This window comes from Harpia harpyja, chromosome 1 (assembly GCF_026419915.1).
Source record: "Harpia harpyja isolate bHarHar1 chromosome 1, bHarHar1 primary haplotype, whole genome shotgun sequence".
Taxonomy (NCBI): Eukaryota; Metazoa; Chordata; class Aves; order Accipitriformes; family Accipitridae; genus Harpia; species Harpia harpyja.
In genome coordinates this window covers 86,844,411-86,863,516 of record NC_068940.1, presented here as the reverse complement: position 1 = coordinate 86,863,516, position 19,106 = coordinate 86,844,411, and the positions used below count along the sequence as shown (strand labels likewise).

The 19,106-nt window shown below is 39.9% G+C and overlaps 1 protein-coding gene across 6 annotated transcripts in view; it reads right to left on the bottom strand.

Moving 5' to 3' along the window:
- The window catches only part of CACNB2 (calcium voltage-gated channel auxiliary subunit beta 2), a 268,848-nt gene that overhangs the window by 237,697 nt on the left and 12,045 nt on the right, over window positions 1–19,106 (bottom strand). The window lies entirely within an intron of this gene.

Here is a 19,106-nt window from a genome sequence, read left to right as displayed (position 1 = left end):
CACACACAGAAGAGCCCCCCCGCTCCCTGCTCACACAGCAGACACCACAGCCTGACACAAGTGCCTTGCACATATGCCGAGAGAAGCTATGAAGAAAACACTGTTTTTCAAGCTGAAGAAAACAAAACGCGGCATACTTTTTCTTTGCTTGGACACCCATCCACAACCTGCTCTTCACAGAGCTGGCCCCACACTTGTAGGACACCAAAGAAACGGCGGGAGAGGCTGCACTTCCCCCCTGTTTGCGACTGCCACCCCAAATTAACCTTCTCTTTGCCTGTTCATGTCACTGCTCAAGGAGAAGGCCCTCGTCAGCCCCTGGGGAAACCAGGGCCCAACTGGGACACAAGGAGCCGCACAGGGGTCCCACTCCCGGCACGCACCCTGTCCCCACTCCCTGCCCACTCATGGCTGCTCCTTCCCACTTTCTTCACACAGGCTGGTGGGAGGGGTTGCCCTCCCAGCTGTGGAAACTCACCCCACAGTCTGTATGTCATGAAACCCATCCCAGCGCTGAAGCACTTGTCTCAGCACCTCACCAAATTTTAATCACGTTCTGACTCCCTCTCATTCCTCTCGCAATTTTCCTTGCTCCCAAACATATGGTCGGTGCCTATTGCCTCAACGAAAGCTGTTTCAATATCAAAGGATATTTAATTCATATTTTAATCATCTGGGTAATAATACACTGCTTTTTCTTTTTTTTTTTTTAAAGGACACGCAAGATATTTGGACGAAAGGTGTTATATAAATCCAGCCTGAAAGACTTTTCATATCTGAGAAAACACAAAGACAAATCCCAATACTAGAAATATTAATATATAATCATACAGTTTGTAAGTTAAAGAGGAAATAAAAGGTCCAAGAAGATGTACTTTCCAAAAAATTTTGAAAACAACCTATTCTAATTCACATCAATCTTTTAGAGAACAGTGAAAGCGTATGTCCGACACATTCTAGAAAGATTATGTACTCTCTTTTACTGCCTGTAGCACACAAAGGATTTTACTAATCACAGTAAAAAAAGAAACTTCTGTGAAAATTTAAAAACAGTTAAGCTTGGATAAAAACTGCTCTTTCAAACATACATTACAAACATACCCACAGTTATTTATTCTCACAAGGTTTATTTGGTAATTAAGCCTTTTACTGTAAAGCTGCTAATATTTGGGGCATAACTTTCTGATAAAGTTTTCCTGGTTTACTCAGGAGAACTTTTACTAGAATTTAGCCACAGATCAACACTACCTCTTAAACTGTGAAAAAGAATAAAGGTTTGGACAGAAAAATCAAAAACAAAAAAGGTGAGTATTTTGGCATTTTTCTCAGCCTAGAGGTTAAGAACCCCAGGCAGACAATGAAGACAGGCTGCAGAGGAAATATCCAAGATTGTCCACAGACTTCAGGTATCTAAAAATCCATTAATTACGGGTAATTATGTCCATACAGTTTACCTGTTGCTCACGTGCTCATTTATATTTCTGTATGCTGAACCAAGAGGTGATAAAACACCATCTACTAGATTGGGTTGCATGTAGGTATGCTCTCCAACCTAAACTGGAAGTCAAAATCTGAAGTTATAGGAAGTTAAAGGAATATTTCTTAAATTGTAGTTTCTGCACCTAGTCTTGTACTTGCAATAAACAGAGAGTCCCTGGAATGCATACAACGTTGAACAGAGCAGATGTCGTTTACATGAGCCAAAAAAAAAAGAAAAAAAAAAAAATCACTGTGACTCAGGAAACATTGCCCTCCAGAAACTGTGGGGCAAATTCACACATCAGGTGCCCACCAGTCTGTCCAGAAGTTTCAGGACAAGGGAACTATTTTTATGTCCTCCAGAGAAAAATAAAATAAAACATGTATACACACACACACTATGAATAACTTAAAAAGTGCAAACCTCTTTACTTCAGCTTGCACATGCACCTCATCGTGTTATCTTCTTACAACAGAAAAAAATAAAAAATTACAACCAGGGAGTTTGGCTTGAGAACTGCCCATACATTTTACCACAGTCCGAATCTTCATCCTTGGTATGTTATCGTAACAACTTGACTACCTCAAAGGTTATTGCTCCCAGAAGATAGACAAATGCTGCAAACTAACACTCACCGTGAAGGATGTTACAGCAAACACCAAGCTTTTGCTCCAGATAGGGATACTTCCAAGTTCATGTGGAGGAAAACAGCCTGGAGAACAGGCTGCTCCTAAGCCTGGCCTAGTATTACTGTCTTTGAACTGAGAGGTTTGAAGCTTGACTATGATAAAGTGTTTTCCAGTGAACTCTCCACTGGTATTGCTTCCTACTTTTTGCTTGTCGTTTCTGCAACAGGCACACTCCATTACAATTAATATTGGGAATGATTGTTTGCCAAGGTGCACATTACCTTCAGTTTCTCCTCACATTCAGAATTTTTTTATACTGCAAAAATAGACTGGACCCTTCATTAGCTCTTTTTGGTTTGGGGTTTTTGGAGGTGAAGGAAGCAGGGGAGATATGAAACACTATACTACAAGACAAAGTAGAAAGGAATAGTCAGTGAAACATGAAGAAAATCAATCTAGTCCTCAGAATTTAAAAAGCAGCTCGCTAACTATGCTCTGCATTAAAATTCTTGTCTAAATGAGAATCATAAAACTACAGGGGAGCAAGGCTGAGGTTTTCCATTTGTTTTATTATTCTGTATCACTTTATGGAGTACCATTACATAAAATAAGAGCTTTAAAATAGTTTTCAAACCAATCTATTGCTGAATCAGGTGGCTGTCACCAATTTCCAAGCTTTATACTGAAAAAGAAAGAAAAATGTCACTGCTCAGAAAAGCATCAGGGTTGATATTAATGACAATGAATGGTATGACTAACAGAATTAAACTGCAGCCTTTTAAAAATCTTGATCCAATGCTGCCTGAGGTCTGAGTTCCAAGACATTGCTTTTTGGATTCTGTAAAGGAGTCCTTGTATTGTATTTTCATTTGCTAGAAAATTACACCTAGGATTGTTACATGCAGACCATGGTATTATCAATAACGCAAAGCTCACCATGCACCATCTGAACAATAGGCTTTTTCACTGTAATGTTTCTTGGGAATTACAGTATTAGATTAATGAGATGTGCAAATGTTTTATCAACTCAATCTCCAGAGCAATGAGTCACTCCTAAATGCAGAACAGCAATAAAATTAAAAACAGCTTATGTGCTGCTGTATTCTACACCCCATAGGTATAGAGCATATGATTTCAATAGAGTAGAACAGATGCAAAAAGGTTCCATAGAAATAAGACCACTGCATAGGCACAGAAAACACTGTAGCAATGTGTGCTGAATCTGTGCTCAATAGCTAAAGAGGTGCTAATAATGCTAAACAGCTGCAGAAACATCAACTGAGAAGAGAGTCTGACCATCAGATACAGGTATGAGTGAAAAAGACTATTCACAGCAACCAACCACAGGCATCTAAATGAGAAAGCTGTTCGCTGATGTTCCCCCTGTACTCAGTGGGACTACAGTTACCCTCTTCTGGAGAGTAATTCAGAGCAGAAGACTAATTTAGGCAATACAAATCAACTTCTGGAAGAGCTGGTCTGTCTCCATAATCATCAAGCATACAGAGGAATGCTGCTAGCTCGGGTGAGAGCTCAAATGGCACTTTCTGCCTTGGCTGACGCCAACAGCATCCACTGGAGGCATACAAAATGTGCTAAGCAACAGTGAGGGTTGACTTTGTACCAGGTTCTCCTTTTCTTCTAGAAAAGCAAGACAAAAGCAAGAAAAAAAAGTTCTAAAATAGAATAGTACAAATTGTACTCTATCTTCTCATGAAAAAACAGACAAGTTTGAAAAGTGGATAGTAATTAATAGATACTCTCTTAGATGGTAAGGACGTACCATATAAGGAAGAAGCAATGTTTATCCAAATGCCTCAGTCTCCCTCATTTATGGTCCCTAGAGACCTAACAAACAACAGACTGCTAGCAATCAGATAAATCAGTTCTATTCAGAAATCCCTAGAATACTCTATACAGCAAATGGGCTATACAAAGTGTTTGTAGGCACAGTGGGTAAATTTCTCTTCATTCACCGTGGTATTCTGGGTTTTCTGCTTACAAAGGCTGGGAATTATTGTCTGCACTGTTATATTAACTTCATTTCCATTTCTGTCTGTTTCCAGACCTATCTCATACTGAGCACCTGCTTACTTCACAATTTCCAACACATCTTTTGTCAAAACACTCTTTCAAAACTGGATTTGTTCTCTCCTTTTAGTAGCTGGGGACACCCATGCCAACGAGACAGGTATGAACCTGTGGGAGGAACGTCCTGCAGCCCCAAGAGGAGAATGGTCCAGCCATCGCCCAAACTCAGAACCTTCTGGGAACACACAGCAGGTTGGATCTCCTTGCAAACTCATTTCCTTCCAGCGACACTACAATGTAGGGGTGAGGAAAAAGGCAATGGTGTCCACACACAACTCTGCTTGCCACAGTGCAGGTAGGGTGTGCTCCAAACCCAGGGGCTTCCCACAGTTTGGGCAAAACCAGAGGGACTAAGATGTCCAAGTTTGATGGGTTTTGGCATGATAGGGACTTCAACCACACTCTTCAGCCCTGGGCTGTACTGTATATAGTATAAATCCAAGCGACTACTCCTGTAGTCCTCTATGGCTGAGAAGCAGCATGCAGCACTAGACCTGAAGCAGCATGCCACCAATGCACAGGCCACCTGGGGCCGGAGAGGAGACCTGCCAGGACACAGCACCCAGACCCTTCCCCTTACAGCAGGCTGAGCAGCCTCTGCAGCCTCACTGCCCCAGCAAGCCAGCACGAACGCGAAGTCTGGTAGCTGCCAGCATTGGTAAATTAATCTTCAGCAGCTTGCCTGCTTGTCTGAAGGGTGTCTCCTTGCCCCAGTGGCGGGCAAACACTTTCACCAGCCAAGTGCAAAACAACAAGAAGCATTTTCCTAAGTTGGCAGAGATGGGTTTATACACCTTTCAGATTTTTGTAGTGTTCTGGTTTGGGGATGACTTATGTAATAAAGCCAATGATGTATTTTGAGGCAGATTTTTTCTTACTGGAAACATAAGGGCTATTGTATTTCCAACTCTTGAGTGACCATTAAAATACCACTTTCACAGAAAAATGGAATGATGCACATACACTTAAACAGACTTGAAAGGAAGGTCCATTAGTACAAATAAGACCAAGTTAAGGTCCTGTTCCATAGCTGGCAGAACCACGTTGGTGAGACCTTTCAAAAAGCCTTATAAAGAGCTAGTAGAGAAAAATCCCTGAGTGATACTCAGAGTAAGCAGAGGTAAATGTTTGCCAGATTAACTGCAAGTTGCAGCTGCTTGACTTCAAGTATGTGTTTTGAAAAACCATTAATAATACCAGTCTTATAAATACAGTGAACTTTTCTAACCTGAAAAATAAAATCTTATGTGTGCTGCCAAGAAAGTCTGCCTAGAAACTTTTAAGTTTTGTGTAAGCTAGGAATAGGATTTCCCCCAAGCCTACCAAATAGTCAGGCAATAAGAGGACGGCATTCAGTGTCTAAATGAAGAACTCTCCTTTTCCGATGCGTAAATTGATCCAGAATTTTAAGCTGACTGACCACAAATTTCCCAATGATGGAAAATTAAAACTACCTTGGAAACAGCAGAGTTAATAATTTCACCTGGCCAAGGTCTGTCTCTTCTTGCAAACGGCGTGCAGAACCAACAGAACTAGCAAGCCTAAACAGGTTAGTATTTTACAACACAAAAATTAGAAAAACAGAGCAGATCAATGCCACTTTCGAACAATATGCTTCAGTCTTTAGTCAGGAGCACAGTACAAGCAGATCCAGTTTGAGCAACCCCAAGGGAACTATCACAGAGGACTGACTCCCTTCCCAATTGGGGCCAGGGGGCAAGCTGTGCACTTTCCTTCTGCAGAGGTGATAATAGCACAAAGGAAGTAAAGATCTGCCAAAATTATAATACCTCAGACCCTACCTGTTCCTATGGATGAACTTTCCCTCTTTTATTTAGTGAAGCAAATACTGCAGCAGTGGGTTTCATTATTATTTCATCTCTCTGTTTCCCTGGGCAATTAGTAACTCTTAGCTAAATGTAAGTCACCCACAGGTTCTTCCCCACATCAACAATGAAATATCCATAGCTATAGTTACGAGCAGGAGATGAAATACCAAAGATACGATTTTTCAGTGGTTTGGGGCTCCATTTACCATTTCTGGAAGTACAAACTAATAGGATGTTCTCCAAAGCATATATAGTTAATGCATGCTGGAAATAAGCCCTAGATTTAGCTGACCCTGCTTTGTGAGAAAGTACAGGGTGTAGGATAACAAAAAGTGCATGACATCACATGTCAAAGGAGACCAAAGGATTTTCTGAGTATCGTGTAAGGATTTAGCTCTGGACTGACGTGATTAATCTTGCCAAAGTAGAAAGCCAACTTCTGATAGAAAGAAGAATACCAGATTAAATGCGAAATTCTGAAATTGTGCTAAACTGAATTTCACCACGTTGACTTTCAGGCATATAACAGGGACCAAATTAAGTAAGTTCTGAGTTGCACTCTACATAGCAAAAATTTGAAGGAAGGATAAAATGTGATACTACTGTATACTTCAGACTGCCAGAAGTTTGGTTACTATAGATAGATAGATATAGATAGATATATAGATACACATAAGGTATGTATAAATTATATATATATTATTTATATATCTATATATATCCATAGAAAAAAATACCTTTCTACTTAAAATGTTCATGGTCAAACTGGAAGTATTTAAGATTTCTAGAACTACCAACGCTCATAAGTACACAGTCCTGACAGATTCAGAGGAAGTCTCCAGGTTCTAGAGAGAGAACTGTTAAGTGCAAATGTAACCATAGAGTTTTATTTTGTCACAAAATTTCAAATCTTCTTTGGTCTGAGATGAATGCTATTTTCTTTTTTTTAATTCTTTTGGAATGAATAAGGGTTTACATTAAAACTCTTCCTCTTGGTATCAAAGTAATTATTTATGACACCAGTCTTTGAGGTACGGGTCCTTCAAAAAGCATGGAAGAAGACAGGTGGAAATAGGCAGGGTGTATGTAAACTATCCCAGTGTGATTAGAACACGTATTCATTGGTCTGAGATGATGACAGTATACAGATACTTGAAGGAAGTTAACTGATTGCAGAAATAAGGGACAGGGATCCTCTGAAAAAATGATCTAAAAGCTAAGTTGCAGACAACAAAGGAATTATTTCTATCTTGTGTAAAATTACTACTTCCTTCTAGAAAACTCTGCCAAGTTCCAAGAGGGGAAAACAAAGTGGCCTGCTAAGGATATGTGAGGTAACTACTGAGTAATACAACTCCATTCTTTTTAGAAATGGAGTTTAGACTTTGATGAAGTAAAACACAGCTCATAAATCGTTAGACTGACCTGCAGTGTTTGTGAGCACTCTGCATTCATTCACCTACACAGATGACAAGTCCCTCACAGTGTCCTGAATCTCTTGGTCAGTACCACATCCATGAAGCCCACAAAACTACCACACGTCATGACTATGAGTCCATCAGTTAACACAGGACATATATATCAAACAGACTTACAGAAACCTTAGATGTAAATTTTAAAATATATTCCTTTCATCATTCAACAGCAGCCAACCAACAAAACTTTAGTAAGTTATTATAAATTAGGGAATATGTCTCATCAGAGGCTTATAATAAATGTGACTGTGGCTCACAAACAGTTAATGGGTATTATCTGCATATAAAGGAAACTGTGTTTAGGAGATATGATACAGGCAGTGTACAGAATATGCTTTGCTTCTCAATCCTTTGTTACATTTTTAAGTTGTGGCTTAGATTATTCATTTTCAAGTGTGCTACCAGAGATCCTAGCTGTGAGTGGGAATAAAAGAATCCAGCCCCACTGGAAGAAAGATGACATTTCTTGGCTTTTTTTCAAGACAGAGTAACTCACATAATCTGTTTGTAGGGTTTCTGCAGGATTTATGATAGTTGTGTCTATTTGACAAGCTATTCAGGCAGATACATAAAAATATCCAGTTGAGCAAAGAGATGAAGAAACACAAAAGAGTCTACTGGGTTGAGATAAGATTCCTGAGCAGAACTGGAAAAGGAAAGCCACTGTCCTATGGGGGGGGGGGGGGGCGCAAAATCTTACTTTGGACTCCTCTAAATTCATCTTCTTCACAGGTAGCCTCCTAATAGGATCTGCTGGTTCATGCAGAAGTTCAGGAGTTTGTTGACCTGGACCCAAGGGTAATACTTTTCATTACAAGTTACAGTTTAGTGCACATGGGATGCAGGCCCATATGAACCCCAAGCTTTGACACCAACCTGCAACCACACTTTTTCTGGATGTGTGGAGTTCCTCTGCAGTTGCCATGCACTAGCACTGCTCCCTTGCCTGCATCCAAGCCCATGAGATTTAGAATTAGTCACTCAGGTTTAAGAAAGAGCATGTTTTAACACAGCATTAATAAAACATCTAGCCACTCTAACTACGGATTTTAGGAAACAGATGCAGAGAGAGGTATCAGAGCGTCATAAAATGGGTATCAGCAGATTTGCCTCAGAGTAGAGGAAGGGAGAAGCCCTTCTCATGCCCGCTGTCTATCACAAGGACACTCTGGCAGAGTGACTGGCTTCAACTGCCATAGCTAGCCAGGGCTGCACTGCTGAGAGAATGGCAAAGCATGCACTTTAAAAATTAAATACAGATATAAGTGGTTGTTCACATAAGAACTGCATACTGCTAATGTGATAGGTGTTCTTGAAGTCTAAACACTACCTGTGGGAGGTAATCCCAGAATTTTCTGCAAGTCTGCTGACAGAGCATTATAACCTTCAAGCAGTTTCTCTCTTCAAAACCTTCAGCAATATTTTACCTAACAATGCAAATTCAAGTTATTCTAAATTGCACACAGTCTTTCTAAAATAAATAAATATCACATGTAGGCTGAACACTGTGCAAAAAAATTAAGTACTGGTCTGAATAGTTCTTCTTTATGAGCCATTAATCAAATAAGATTAGAAAAATCTTAAACCTTCCAGGGTTAAGTTGTTTCCATAAAAAAAAGCACACAACACACTGCCAATTCTTCCAGACTATCTCCAATGAATCACTGCTTCTTAGGCCTCAAACTGATGCTGTCTCTCTTCTACTTGGCTGTGTCATCTCATTTGGAGGCTTTATCTCAACACCACACTTTATCACCACACTTATTTATTATGTAAGGTGTTGACTCATTTTCTACATTCAGATTTCAAAATATAGTAACAGCATAGCTGGTCAAATCTATTAATGTGCTTTCATTTTTGCCATGTCTGTAACAGCATTTTAAATACTGTTCACTTTTCTCAGATAATAACAGGAACGTGAAGATTTTGCAAATTTTACCCTCTGATATCTTCAAATTGCTGATGGAGTTTGAGCAAACATTATTTCTCCTAACTATGGGAAATTTTCTTTTAACATATTATTTTAGCATGTTATTTAACAATACAAGCAGCTTAGGAAAGCATCTTATTTCCATTCCAGTATAAATGGCAGATGATGGATAAATTGTAGCTAATGTTGGAAAGAGATGTGTAAAACCACAAACAACTTCTGATTATACTCCATTACTAACTCTGGCAATTTCCTCAGCAATTATTTCAAGGACAAGGCTGAAATAATCTTTAATCTTTTCTTATTATGAGCAAACATTTCTTTGACACATTACTGTTTTCAAAAGAATTCCTAAAGGGTAAATAAGGTCAATGAAGATGGACAAAGAATGATTTCTTTTTCAGAGACCTATGCATGCAATAACATGTCTTTAGAAATGTCGTAAGGGGAGATTACTGAATATATACTATAATTTTCATAGTTTGTAGGAAAAATAAACCCAACTAGCCATGTTCCTGTAGAAACAGTGAAGCAACGGCACCTGCCTTCATCTCAGTCCCTCCAAAAGCGGGATCTGATAAGCAGACCTTTGAGAGCCAACTGATCAACCATGGCTTAAAGCTGTATTTCTAACATAAAAGACATAGCATGTCAAGCTAATTCGGCATAAAAGCAGAAGTCTAGTTTCCATCCTGTAACAGCCTTCCCAGACTTCAGAAATATTTTCTGGTTCAATCTGCAAAACAACTGAAAACTCAAAAATACCACCGGAGACAATAGGAGGAAAGATATCAAAGGCATATATAGATATATTTCTCCCTTTTTCACTTCACCCATCCTCCCTTCTTTCAGCTCCCCACTTGTTTGCAAGAACCAGTTCTCTTTCCTACCCAAGACTTGATTATCCTATGAGTAAACCATCTGATGACAATCATTTATCATATAGGAGACTACAGGTTTATGTGGAGCTTAGAATTAATGCTGTGCATCAACAGGATTATTGATGACCTCCTTTGGCAGAGGTGGAAGTATTCAGATATTCTACAATACCAGATTTTAAGAAAGGGTAGCTTTCCAGTTTTTCATACCTAGGACTGCTTCAGGTCCTACTATTTTTCAGGCCAGCCATATCTGGGAACTAAAATATTATGTGATCATCAGTGGGGAAAAAAAAGCACACTAATTGTGCTCACATGGATGTCACTCCGCAATTCAATACCTAGAAAAAAGCTTTATTGCTAATTCCTTATAAGATTTACAATTCATTTTAGAAGTAGTGGAGCACTAAGCTTTTCAATGAACCTGGTATTCCAGCAAAGAAAAGTCTGAGCGAGATCACACGAAAAAAGCAACATTCAAATCTACAGGAACATATAATCAGCGTTGGAAGTACTGTCTAAATACATAGCCCAAGAGAGGACAGCTCTCTGCTGCAACTGCCCGTAAAACTGGCAACTTCATGACTAATTGGACAGAAATGGCACTTGTATATGTTACAACATATCTACTTAATGAGGTACAAACCCAAACACTCGTCAGCTTGAGCAGGAATGTACTGGTGGGGTATGGTGAAAGACAAAAGATTCAGTGGATTCCTTTGGCTAATCACAAAGTATCTTTCTTTACTCCCTGAGCCCTGCCAGCGACTAGGAGCAGCTCGGCTCCACGCTGGAAAGAAATTGAAGCAGCTTGCTGCACATCAGCCAACCGGCGGTTATTTTTCCTTGAAACCGCTTGCATTTTGGAGCAGAAGATGACATTTGCTTTACAGAGGACCAAACTGTTCCCTTGCATTAGGCATTTGTTCCCAATCAAAACCATACAGCATAAATGCAAACCCTGAAAATCAATGCAATACTTAAAATGACAAAAATCACTTCAGACTTACTTTTCCGTAAAAGGAACTAAGTCAGCATCTATGTTTATGGTGCATTTACATATAATTATAAACTAGAATTTTGCAAGTGACTTCAAACATCTTATTTCTAAAAAAACCTCCCATATTTTAAGGCCTTGTTAAAAAAAAAAAAAATCCAATGGACTACTCCATTTTAAAAAAATAAATTAAAAAAAAACCCACCCTAAAACAAATCCACTCCAACTAAATAGGCCTGTAAGAAAAAGTTGTGAAAATACTGCACTTATCTTCATAAATTATTCTTGACAGTTTTTGCATTAGCTATAATATATGCATCTGAATCATTGTCCCATTGCAGATACTTTGTATGTCTGTGCTTACTATAACTAGAAGACATCTATGATAGCATATAATAAACCTTGCATCTCACCACAATGTTCAAAATTATTATTTTGAGTAAGACAATGCTGCACACGCGAACAAGAAACCACAGTGAATTTCCTGGGAGAAGCAAGGGACAAAATAAAACAAAACACTTGATTCTCATTCAATCCTATTCCTAATTTTGATCTTAACTGTTTACAACTGTGTATGTTTTTTTTCTTGGAGCTCCTGCTATACCCTACCCAAAAGACCAGCACATACAGGCAAAGGAGGTTCTTGCCACAGCTGTAAGGTTTTGAGAGGTTCAGCTCATGTGAAGCACACTCTGATGAGCACAAAACTGCAAAACTGAGACTGCCAGAGAGCAACTGCCATTCATGAAGATATTTGGCCAAAGAGAAAGCCTAAAAACACAGTTAGGCTTAAGCCTTTCTGCTCATTCCCTATGCCATGCACTATGATGGAAGAGTCTCCAACTGTACGTGTAGCAAAGTTGCGAAGATTATGCTTTACCTCCATCAGTTTGCCTAACTGCTTAAAAAACCCTCACACCTCTGCCTGAGCAGCCAAGCCCTTGCCTCCTCTTCCTCCTCCTCCTCAGCATGGAGGCAGCCCTGTCACCTGCAGAAATCCCACATGGTTCAGGGATGTACAAATCCTGTCGCATCCTTTGAACACCCCGCTACAAAGGGACACATCTGATGCTGCCAAACTTGAGTGCAGGCTGTGGTAGTTCCTGAGCAGCTGGAAAGCCCCATTTCTCCTCTCCCTGACAGACCCAGAGGAGAAGCACATAGCCAGGAGGCACATACAAGACAGCAGCAATGGAAATGCCAAAGGAGAAGGTCCAACAGCTGCCACCAGCAGGGATGCCACCTCCCACCTCAGGGCTCGCATCTCCCCTGTCCTCTCACAGGAGGCCACGTATGTCCTCTCGGACACCTCACAACACCCACCCATCATCTTAGCAAGCTCAAAAGCAACACTGGCAATCATCTCAGCAGTCATCAGATACAAGCCCCATCTTCAAAACTTCCACTGCTGCTTGGAAAGGGATGTGTTGACTTCAGCTGCATGCAAAGTAACATCAAACAAGTCTGCCCATTCAAGGTTATAAAGAGGGCTCCTACCCTTCAGTTTTTACTAAAGTATTCTCTTTAGTTGTTCCCCCCTGTAATTTTCTCACACCCTGCTACAAGAAGAGTAAACAGACGCGTAAGAAGAGCTTTATGATGTTTTGCCTGTTTGTTTTGGTTAGAGGGTGTGTGGGTTTTTTTAAACACATGGCAGCATTTTGATTTCTATTCTTAGAAACCATTTGAGGCAAAAAAGGGCCCATGAAAGAACTGAAGTCCGCAAACGAACTTCCTTTCCACTGGGTTTTTCTCAGCCATCTCCCCTCCAGTCACGCGTGCCAAAATCCCATGCTTTATAGGGGCATCTGCTCTATTCTCTCCAGGCCAAAAAAGGAGACTTTTCAAACCCTTACTACAGCTGAGGAAATCTATAGCTCAATGAGTCTAATGCAATTTTCCCATGTCTACAGAGCCTAAAGTGTAGCTCCACAACTGCCACCAGAAGGGAAAGTCCCTTTCTCTTCCCTCCACCCTTCCTTCCTCCAGCCACACACTACCAATCCAGGCCTCTTCTAAAAGCTGTCCTCCTCCCACTCCCCATCTAACCGGTTTTTACCATATGACTGAGGAACTAAGATATCAGCCATGAATGAAACTGTGTCAACAGCTGAACTGACATATTCTTATGAATCCCTACACTGCTCTCTAAGTGCTGCACCCACTCTTCTGCTGTGAACTTGGTATACTTCATACAACAAGAAATACATAAAAAAAAGTCACTTTCCCATACTAGTACTACTCCTAGAGACATTAGCTAATTTTGTATCATAACAAATACAGACTCACTGGATTTGACTAAACTGATTAACATTGCTTCATACAACCAGCACATCACCCTGAAACTACATTGCCTGCCCATGATTTAAGGTCACACACTGGCCTTAACACCTAAGTTTGGTGGCTCCTGCTAACGCCAGAAGAACACAGCAGTACAGACATCATACTCCATATACCAACCTCAGTGTAAGGTGGCTTTATCCAAGTGCAAGACATTTCCTTCAAAAACTTATAATTTACAGCAAAAAACATAGGATACCACAATTCCATCAAATTAAAAACCCATGAAATAATGGTTTTAATGTGTTTCAAATAAGCAGAATTTCTAGTACTTATGACTTGCGTAAGGCTTCAATGCAACCACAATAGCAAACACAGGCCACAAGCATCACTGCTGCGGCTTTCAGTGAAATCAGCAGAATCAGACCAGAAAAAACCTGAACCTAACAAAATATGCCCAGACATTAGCATCAGAAATAAAAGATGAGAAAATTAAGCCAAGCAGTAGGTATACATTTTCATGTATTACAATCAGTGTTTGCACAATACCTCTAAAAATTTCAGACATACCTCATTTTGTTATGTGTAAAAGCTAAAGGCAAGTCTGAAAAGCTCCTTTTTTCTAAGCCAAACATGTCTCAATTAGAGGCACACAAAGAATGTAAGAATGTATTAATTTGCAAATGAGCATTTTTTGTAATTATTTATTTAGATTTTCTGGCTAGCCACAATCTTTTTCACATATAGTCTTCAAGAAGCAGGAATAGTCCCAGCAGAGAAAGCATAAGCAGGTTTTCAGTATAAGGTTGTTAGTACTGGGCATTAAGACCAAAGCTAATATCTGTGCCCACTCCACATCAGCAATTCACGGCTCAGCTTGTAAATGCATTGCCTCACTGGCAGGCTGTGCATATGAGCTGAATACATAAGCTCTTCCCCTCATGAAAAGGGAAAAAAAAATAATAATAAAAAAAAAAAAAAAATCAAAGCTAAACTCTATATCGGGGGAGGGGGGAAGAAAGAAAAAGGCAATTAAAAGAAGAGGAATACATTTCTGACACGACCCAGTTCTCTGGTGGACTCGAGATTAAGAGTCACGTTCATGAGCAAAACTAAGTCAATATTTTCAAGTCATTTTTTAGTGCAAATCTTAGTTTTACCATTCATAAAATTCAATAGATAATTACACAGCTAGGCAAACCTCCTTAGAGGAAAGTAGAAGAATAATGAATTCCCTACGGAATTATTTATAGCTGTGTTTTTGAGTGAACACAGTGTAACAGGCATCAAGCCAATATTTAAAGGCAAAAAACCAGATTTGTAAAATCTTAAATATTTCAGTAAGCAAGTCTATAGTCTGCAGTCTATTTCACAATCTAATCTGCCTTTGCAATACATAAAAATCCCAACAACTTAGACTGCCTCTGTGATTAATCATTAGGATTTAAAATAAAACCTCGACAAAGACAGGTCCAGAAGTGCAACCACAAAATATGTAATGCTATCAGAACATGCAATTTGCTTAAAATAATGTTTCTGGGAAGTGCCATAGTGTTGTCTGCAAAATATTTTGTCTGATCCGTATTTTGAAAAAACCCTTGGGAACAAAATCATTACCACACATCAGTCAAAATGGCAGCGAGTAGAGATCAGATCCAATTCAGTCTTTCATAGCTAACCCTAAGAACAAGCTGCTTATCACTCCAAAGCTCAAAAAAGATGATGAAAACTATATAACACAATGTTCTTTAGCTCCCTAAAGACAACTGATTAAAGTCAGTTAGGAACTGATTGGTGTGCAATGATGCTTCTGCCTTCCAAAGACACTGCTGAATTGCCAATAGAACTTCACAACACAACAGAGGGGAAAAAAATTCTTCCCTCTCCTGCTACTGAAAAGCCGAGCAGTAGCTGGTGGCAAGTGAAAGGGAAGGCAAGTTGTTAATTTTTTAAGCTTCAATACCATCAATAATATTCTGGAGACAAAACTAAACAAACAATTTTTTGTAACAAACAAATGGAACACGATCCAAAACATTCTCCTGAAATCTCATAGGTTTTACAGTGTCACAAGTAAAAAACAGAAATAAAAATCTGTATCAATAGACAAAATTCACAGTACAGAAGAGGTTTAACTGGACTGAAAAGAACGGTTTTTAAATTTGTAATATATTTATATATATATATAAATGCTCTTCGTTCGGTTTAATGCTTCTTTTATATACATTAGAAACAATACTGGATAGATTGCTCTATTTCAGCACTCTGAAAAACAGATTTAAACAGAAAAGATCATTGACGCACAGGGCTGTGCAGAGTGCATTTCATTCTCTTATACAACAGCAGGAATTTTCAAGCAATTTGAATAAAATGTTACTTTATTCTCTCTCATTCAAATAAAACTAAGTTGGCATTATTTTCACTACTGTAGCATTTGGTGTGCATTGCAGGAAACTTGCCAGGTGCATACTGGAGCCAGAGGTGCATATGTCCTTAAGGAAATAGTAAAATGCAGACACAATAAAGCTTTGTCAATGTAAGTAATGGATACTAACTCCCTCCCTCCTGCAGCAGCTTTAACTTAAATGGCCAGCGGCTCTGTGGATTCAATAGACTGAATCCTATATCCTTGCTCTTGCACAATACCTCCACTGCCTTCCACATGCATAACATTTCTTTAGGACTAGACATATTTGTCTTCTTTCCTCCAGCACCAATATATTTCTCTGTTATGAAATGTCCACTTTCATCGATGCTTACGACAAGAATCTGCATGCCTCTCACAGCTCTCCCAGTTTAAGGACAGGCCAGCTAAATACAATGCAAAAGCACCTTCCAAACATTCTTTCTTCTTTATGAGGAACGTAGGCAGACCTTAGCAATAAATGTTCAGGACAATCCCAGGATTCCTTCTTGAGTGCAGAACGGAGTACTTGTAGAGATGCACATAAAAGTTGCAGGACAAGTTAAGAAGTAAATGTGAAAAGAGACAGGAAGCGGGGGGGGGGGGGAGGAAGTCGGAAGAAAAAAAAAAAAGGCAGCTATAAGCATCATAAGCATGCTGAAACAAACAGGTTGAGTGTATCCCATGTGTAGATCAAAAGCACTGCCAAAAAAACCCACAAAACCCTTTCCAAGCAAAAACTGACCTCCTGGTTTTAAGACAGCATTAAAATAAAATAACAGAAAATAAACAGGTATGTCATTGATTCTACTGGGTTTGGATTCATTTGTCCACTCTGCTTTTCTGCAGCTTTCACCCATCTCATGAGAAACACCAGATTTTTGGAGTCGCTTTTTCTCCTGCAAATAAATGGTTATGGCAAAACAATTATGTTCATTTATACCATGTAAAATATCCTCCAAGAAAGACAGAGACAAGCAATATGCAGCACCGAGGCAGCTTCTGGGAAGGGCAGAGCAGCTGAGCCAGCAGAAAGCGACTGCAACCATTCTGTTTAATATGCGGGGCACTGGGCACCCTGGTCACACTGGTGGCAATTCTTCCTTAGTGCAGGAGAAAACCAAGCTGTCCCAGGAGGAGAATCAGAGCAGGAAAGCCTGTTGAAGATGCAGTCGAAGCTCTGAAATAAACCTCTCAGCAGCAACTGTGAAGAGACACTTCTCATACATCTGCTACAATTCAAACAGCTCTGCCTGTACATTACTTACTAGGAATTTTGTGATGATTTTCTTTTTTTAAATTTATTTTGGGCAATGTCACATAACATATATTTATCCATTAACATCTCTGCATTATCTTCAGGGACAATACCATTTTCAAATTGAGTTTTGCTTCAGTAATCTATTAAATCTCTGATTTTTCGCAGAAGCCTATTTCACCTTTCAGTCATTTGTATTATATCACTTGAGTAACTACTAAATTTGGATTTATTTCAGGGGAATATATAAATCCCTTCTGTAAAAATCTACACTTGAGGCAGTCACACTCCATGCTCCCTTTACAGCCCTGGGAAAGATATAGACACTTTTATACCGTAGCTTACCAACCCTCTTCTATGTGTCTGTGTTGAAGATTTGATAAATCATACCCCACAGTCTATAGAGCCAACCAGATCTCCACTGACTACAGGAGTCCACCTCAACATCTATATGTAGTTTGATGATCCACCTCCTTGTGCTACATCCTCTTTGCCCTGCTCCCCCTCATGACAGCACGAAGATATACTTGAGACCAACTTCAGACTTCATTTAGGTAAACAAGAAAGGCAAAGAACCATGTGCAGCCAGTGTAAAGTAAACACTCATACTCTGCTAAAAATGTTCCAGGCTGAATTCAACATCCACGAGCAGCTAAGGAAAACAGCAGCACAGATTTCCTTACAAAGATTCCTTGGAACTGGGAGAACCTTTTGCTGCTCCCAAACACTACTTGAACTGCTTTTTTCTAAGTATTTTTAAACAGGACAAAATGTCACAAATAAGCATTTTATTGATCCAGGGTTTCCACCTTGATATTGTTTACTGCCACTGAAAAACTCCCATGATTAATTAATATTTCATGCCTATGTCCTACAGACACTGAAATGTAATAGGGGCCTGACTTTATCAAATCCACAGCCTATCACAAAACCTGCTAACATAATCACAGCAGGACAAAGCAGAAGAATTTTGCAAACAGAGGATGTGTACTGATGCAACCAGTGCAACAGCAGTGGAGTCATTAAATGTTTTGAGATGGAGGAACGTGCAAGACTGGTAGAGAAGGCGGTCTGGTGCCTGTTTATGGCAAAACCAAAAACTCTGCAATGAAACCTCCTGAATTCCAGAACCCCTCCGGAAAAGTTGGCAAAGTCTGCGTTTGCAAAACCACGGCTTAAATCAGCAGGGCGTGAAGAACCGTATTTCAGACTCTGCACAGGAACAGTCACTGTGATGCTCTGGGTAGCCCTCACGCTCTCCAAATTGTTGTCAACCATAAGCACATTGAAAGGCACTCTCCTTCCACAGCAGCACAGCTTCAGTAGCACCATTCTGCAGCCAAAGACCACACCGGGCTCTGGATACCCTTCCCTGCACTTTTTGTCCCCTCTGTTGGCCAGACTGAGCTGTCCTCCAAGCACCCACACAGGTGTGGGATCCCCATGAGGCTCCACTTGGGTGTCTCCGTTTGAGGGAGAGATGCACAGGCACAGGTCATGGGAGCCTTCGGCACCGCTCCATCCTCTCCAGGCCTTTCAGCATCAGTGTGATGGGGACAAATGCTGCCAGGGATTTCCCCTCCAACCCATGCCTTAAAATAACACTGGGATGTGGGAGGAAAACATCTAAGTTAACACTGCCTCGCACAGCACTATTTTAAGCAGGAAAACCCTGAGGATTGGTAGGGTTTAGATGCTTTCTCCCAAATGTTGCCACTTTAGGCGCTCCCATCAGACTCCGCCTCCTCCTTCAGCTTTAATCACCTGACAGCATTAGAGCAACAAAAATAATGAAAATGCTATACATGGAATGAATGAGAAATGAAAAAGTATTTTTCTGCCAAGATCAAAACAA